The 6000-nt window shown below is 47.8% G+C and overlaps 1 protein-coding gene across 6 annotated transcripts in view; it reads right to left on the minus strand.

The window, feature by feature from the left end:
* The window catches only part of PPM1A (protein phosphatase, Mg2+/Mn2+ dependent 1A), a 43447-nt gene extending 39258 nt beyond the window's left edge, over positions 1-4189 (minus strand). Inside the window, exons 1-2 of one of the 6 annotated variants that reach the window (XM_066343965.1) lie at positions 4056-4189; positions 3169-3395 (exon numbers count right to left, since the gene is read on the minus strand). The gene's annotated coding sequence lies outside the window, so the exon portion shown is untranslated. The other 5 variants (XM_066343964.1, XM_066343963.1, XM_066343962.1 and 2 more) reach the window with 5 other exon arrangements.
* Positions 4190-6000: the final 1811 nt, after the last annotated feature.

Consider the following 6000-nt stretch of genomic DNA (forward strand, 5'->3'; position numbering starts at 1 on the left):
TGGAAAATCAGAGACTTTATACATCAAGGCTAATAGTGAAAAAAATAAATGAAGCAACTGAAGTTTTGACATTTTGTCACCAGCATTATTTGAGATGGAAAACAACATATTCTGGCTGGCATAAACTTACTACTCAAGGTATAGGAAGGCAAATTTTAGCCTAGATGCAGCAACCTTCCCCTTCCCCCAAAGTCCATTAATTTCACTGGGCCACTCCTTGTTTCATCTTCTTGCTTAACCCTTATAGAACTCAACTTGAGCTAATTTTCTTACATGGCTGCTTCCTTCCTGATCCAATTAAGGACGGAAAAAAGTCAACAGTGATATTCACTATCAAGTCATGTTCATGCCCTGATTTTAATACTAGTATCTATCAAAAAACATCGTGATACTTGTGTGGGGGGGAGAGTAACATTCAGGGTCAGGTGCCCATGTAAGAGTTGGATAATCATTTGGGGTGATCATCAAAATATCACCTTATACTTAATTATTTATACATGATTACAGACTTACAGCTTAAGAAATTAATCCAGCTCTCAAGGGTGAGAATTTCAGTGATAACAAGCTCCCTGTGGACACATGTCAGGTCTTTAGTTTTAGATTATTAAGTAAATAAACATTCTTAGTTAAAATCAGCTACATTACTATGCATTATAATAAATAAAGAATCTAGGTGTCATCTGAACAAATTCAAAGACTGTAGGTTTTTAGTAACTGCTTAGTAATACCATGTGACATGATATTGCTACAGATTTCTTTGAAAAAAAAAATAGGTATTAAGGAACATATTATTAAATGAAGGTTTACCCAAAAGTTAAGCAAGACACAACCAGAACTGATAGAAAAAACTTCATAATGTGTTCTTCTTATACTAGCCCTTCACATCAAACTACCAAGGGCCATGAGATTGTTCAAACTTGTAGTCTCAACCATCCTTTATCTCCTGCGGAATCTCTATTCCCCTTCCTCCCAAGAATTTTCTACACTTCCCAATCTTAGTAGAAAAGTCAATAAAAGCCACCTCCTGGAATTTCTTTACTAAAGAACAATTACCAATTTAAAATTCTTTTAAATAAAACAAAACCCATACAAAAAATCAGGTTTAGAATGCTGAAACATCAAACAGACCAGGTTATTTAGTTAAGGAATATTGAACAAAATAACAAAAAAATTTAACAACTAGACAGTACATTTGATAATGCAATCTACCCCCTTGGCTTTAGTGATTTGTAAGCTGAGACTCAAAGGTTAAAGGACTTATCCATGGACACAGATATTTTGGAGCACAGCCATGACTAAACAATTCTTGTCTCCTAGTGCAATGTTCCTTTCAACAGTTTATACTGTAATTATAGTCATCACTCAGGCTTTCAAACTAAAATATAAACAGATATAATCCGTGGTAAAATACATATATATATTTATATATATACACACACACATATGCATATATATTTGTCATGTAAAAAGATTTTTGATGACTGCAGCATTCAACCATGTTATTTTTCAAATATGATGAGGTACCCAGTAAACTTTCCCAGTCTAATATACCTCTCCCACAACGACTTCACTGATGTGGAAAAAAAAATGTTGAATGAGTTAGCAAATCAAAAATGTCTTAAGCAATTTTCACGTGCATTTCATTAAGTTAAAAATCATCCCTTCATGACCTAATGTGTTATCAGGTATAAAGCGAGTTACACATAAGAACAGGACTATAATATCAGGCCAGGGAATGTTGGTGCTTCAAATTATTTATTGGCAAAACAAATATTAAATTAATAAAGGTAACACGTATGATTAGAAAATAGGTGGTGGAATGGGTCACTATCTTCCTAGTCAGTTTTCTAATCTATAAAGTTACAGAAAGGCAATCTTTGGCAAAGACCCAACATGCAAAAAGATGTAAGTATAAAAATGAGGTTGTTCCGGTTAAGGAGTTGGAGAGCAAGACCTGCTGGACCTCTGAGGGCTCTTGGAACCCCTAGGGCTCGGCGGAGTACTGTTTTAAACAAATAAATCCTCTGACTCTTTAGAGCTCTTTGCATCCGAAAAGTGGTTGCGTTTTAAATCCCAACGTGCAAATTTGGAAAGACTAAACCTTATTCCTCAAAACAATTTTTTTAAATTTCTAATTTCTTTCAGCGTCAATTTCATTTACTGTGGGAAAAGAATATTTTTCTCCCACAGATCGTTACACCTCGATACTCCTCCAATCACTCCTTAGAAATCATTCGGCTCATTACTCCAATTAGCAGAAAACTTAAGGCTGGAGGGGGGTCAGGGGGCGCGTAGATTGCTTGGCTTGGACAACTTAAGGCGACCTCTTTGGTTTTTAAAGTACCGTGCGGTGCTTGAGGAAAACGAAAAATACCTCAGGTGATGAAATTCTCAAAACGTATCTAAAGCTTCGGTTGGCAGAAGGCTCTCCACTACCAGAAAATAACTCGCATCTACCAGCAGAACAGGACTATGCCTCAGCCAAACGCTAACATCAACAACTTTACCCACACAATTCACACGGTCAAAAAGACGAGAAGAAATCAGTGTGCTTGACTTCAGTGGATTTGTTCGACGCCTTAATAATGAATGAACCAGAGGCATCCCTGACTTGAGTTCTGAAGGAGCCTCCCTCTCAGCTCTGTCCCCAATAAATCCTAGAGCAAATTCTACAGAATTTGGTGTTTCGAGGCCAAGTCCGGTCCAAAGGAAACGCCCCCCCTCCGCGGCCTGCCTCCCCGGGGTTGGAGCGCAGGGCGGCCGGGCGGGTGGGGGCGCCGGCAGCCCCCTTGGCAGCCCGGGGGAAAGTTCCGCCGGCAGCTCTCGGGCCGGGCCGGGCCCGCCCGCGGCCCTCGCCCGCGTCGCCGCCGCCACCAACACCCAACCCGGCCGAGGGTCGCGCCCCCTCCGAGAGCCGCCGCCACCAACACCCCGCCCCCGCCTCCCCGCCGACGCCCTCGTGGAGCGTTAACCCCTCGCCGCCCGCAGCCCGGCTCCGAGCGGGAGGCCGGGCCAGGGGGTGGAGTTGTCGCGTCTCCTCCCGGGAGCACCCGGGCAGACGCCCGGCTTGTTTACAGGCCCCAGGCCTGGCCGCCGCCGCCGCCGCCGCGCAGGCCCGCGCCGCCCGCCCGTCCGCCCGCCCGCCCTCGGCCCGAGCTTCGCGCTTACCCGGAGCAGCCGCGAGCGGGCAGGTCCCCGGTCAGCCGAGGCGGCGGCGGCGGCGACGGCGGCCAGGGAGCGAGCGGGAAGGGGGTCACCACGGCGGCTGCAGACCAGGTCGGGCAGGGGAGGGGGCAGAGGAGGGGAGGAGCCGGGCTGCGTCCGGGCCCCCGGCTCTCAGCGCCCTCGCGGCTCAGATCATCCGGGCGTTGGAGCGGGAGGCGGAGAGCGGGTCCCTGAGGAGGAGGAGGAAGAGCCGAAGATTCATCGCTTTCGTGCCCCACCTGCCTGGAGCCCCCCACCCCCCTCCCCAACCACCCGTTCCTGAGCTGCAGTCGCCCGAGCACCCGAGGCTGCGGGCCGGGCCGGCCCCGAGACCACTGCTCCCTCGCTCCCGCGCGCGCTCCCGCCCCTAGAGCCGCCGCCGCCGCCTGGAGCGCGTACCCGCGCAGGCGCGCTCACGACGGAGCCGTGCTGTCCTTCCCCCGCCCCTCCCCCACTCCTCCGCCCGCCCCGCCCCACCTCGCCCAGCTTGCTCAGCCGCCGCTACGGCTGCGGCGCGGCGGAGCAGCTGGAGAGACCCGGATGTCGTTGGGCTGGAACTGCGGTGAGGGCCGGCCGGGAGGCCGGCGGGCGGGCGGGGGATGGGCGGCCGTAGATGACGGCGCTGCCCTACCCAGCTCTAGTCGCGGCGAAGGCTGGGGCCCCAGGCCGAAGTCGAAGGGAGTGTCTGAGTCCCGGATCGGAACTAGGCACCAGTGTGTGCAACTGTTAGGAGCCGTGGGGAATCGAGAGCCTTTCCGACCCAGGCGGCGTGCCGAGCCGGGACTCGGAAGCTCTCCCCAGGGCGGCCGCGCCTCCCGCCCCGGCGCTAACACCTGTCTGCGAATACACACCCCACTCCCAGCCAGGACGGTGTCCACAGATCCCCGAGGACGGACCCTGCCCTTTCGACCCGTCTCGGGCGAGGTCGCGGTCTCTTCGCCGCCTGGCTGCTGCAGCTCGAAGGCGTACTGGGTTCCAGGCCTCCGCCAAACCCCCTCCCCCGGGGCTCCACGTCTCTGGAGCCATTCTCCCCCAATGACCCCGGGAGGTCCACGACAGTGCCCCAGCCACCCTATCGCGTCCCGGAGGCAGGCGACACACGCAGTTTATCACTACCCACCCACGTGCACACACAGGGCACATGCTCTGAGTTTCTGGCAGGCTTCCTGTCTAGCTCGTGGGCGCCTACATTGTATTTATTTGCACGTGTTAGTCACATGATTCTGTCACTGGGGACCTCCAACGACCTCTAGGGAGGTTAAAGGAAAGGAGATTCTTCAAAGTCTATAGGATAATCAGAAATGTAACAGCTTCTTCTATGAAGAGTTAGAGATCAGCTTAAACCTAATTGAAACTGCACGTGCAAGCGGCCAAAATCCAGTTTAGCTAGCTAGACTACGGAAAACCGACCCACGCTGTTTGCAGACGCCCGGGGATAGAATGACAAACCCTAGCCCGCCAATGAATCAGAAGTTGAGAGCAGTACATCACCAGCACAGGCTCCCATTGGCTGGGGTGCTTTTCCCTCTCTTGTCAGAAGCTTAACCTGTTCATGGATTTGACCTACACCACATTTGTAGGAACAAGTTTAAAGAAATACGTGTGTGTGTGTGTGTGTGTGTGTGTGTGTGTGTGTGTGTGTGTAAATGCTTTGCTTTATATACAAAGAAAAAACAAATATGTAAATACTTCATTGTAGGAGACAGATACTTTTAAAAGAACACGGAAAAACAGCCAAATTGGGTTCTGGCCAATAAAATGTATGATGAGCCTCTCTCTCCATTTTATCTCAGGAGCTCACTGTAGAGAGCAGGTTGTACCTCCTAACACCACTTTGCTGCCCCAACTCTTATTCTGTCTTTCCGTCATCAGCAAATATTTAGCTGCTTTTAAAGCTGTAAAAGCCATCTCTAATTTCTTCAACGTGACTTTTGGGTGAAGGTTCTGTTCCTTTCACTTTTAGGCCTGGGACCTAACAATAGGATCAAACAGTATCACCAAATGGTCATTGGCAGGCCAACTCTTCAAGAAACCCCAAAATCATTATACCCACTGTTTGGGGTTAGAATTTCTTAGAGTAAGATGAAGATGGATCATTTCCAGGTACATAAAGAAATATAAAATTCACTTCTGCACTTAGCCCCAGTATCATGTGAGGACACATTTCCTAATTACTTCTTCACACACTTGCCAAAAGAAAAAAAAAGTAAAATTAGATCAAAGATCTTTGTAACTCTGCCTTATTGGAATCCTTAATACTTTAGACAAGTAACAGCATGATTAGCATGCTAGTGGACTCATTACTATTCTGAGATAGAAAAGCTCATGTGGCAACTATTTTTTGGAGTGTCTTAGGAAACAAGATTTCTTATTTATAAGGCAGAACCAGGGTTGCCAATGGCAGTAGTGGCACTGAACTTGAAGGTCTTGCCTATCTTTCTCTTCCTTCCTTTAGGCATCCATACCTTTCTTCTCTCTGCCCTATATTTGTAGAGGAAGCTGTCAATTGTAGCAGAAGTAGAAAAAGAAATATGAACACAAAGAGATTTTTAAGGAGTCTGCACAGTGTACCACAGACTGCTGATAAAACTGCACCTTTCTCTATTTCTCGATACAGCTTGCAGGGATATTTTGGTATGAACTAGGAAACATTTTAAAATTTGAAACAAAGATATCTTAATATTGTCTGAATATATATGTTTGATATTATACTATCCCCTTCCTTATACTAAATATTATATTCCCTAAATGTTATACTAGATATTCCCTAAATATTATCCTAAGGGAGAAAAATAT

Source organism: Saccopteryx leptura, chromosome 6 (assembly GCF_036850995.1).
Source record: "Saccopteryx leptura isolate mSacLep1 chromosome 6, mSacLep1_pri_phased_curated, whole genome shotgun sequence".
In the NCBI taxonomy this organism is placed as follows: domain Eukaryota; kingdom Metazoa; phylum Chordata; class Mammalia; order Chiroptera; family Emballonuridae; genus Saccopteryx; species Saccopteryx leptura.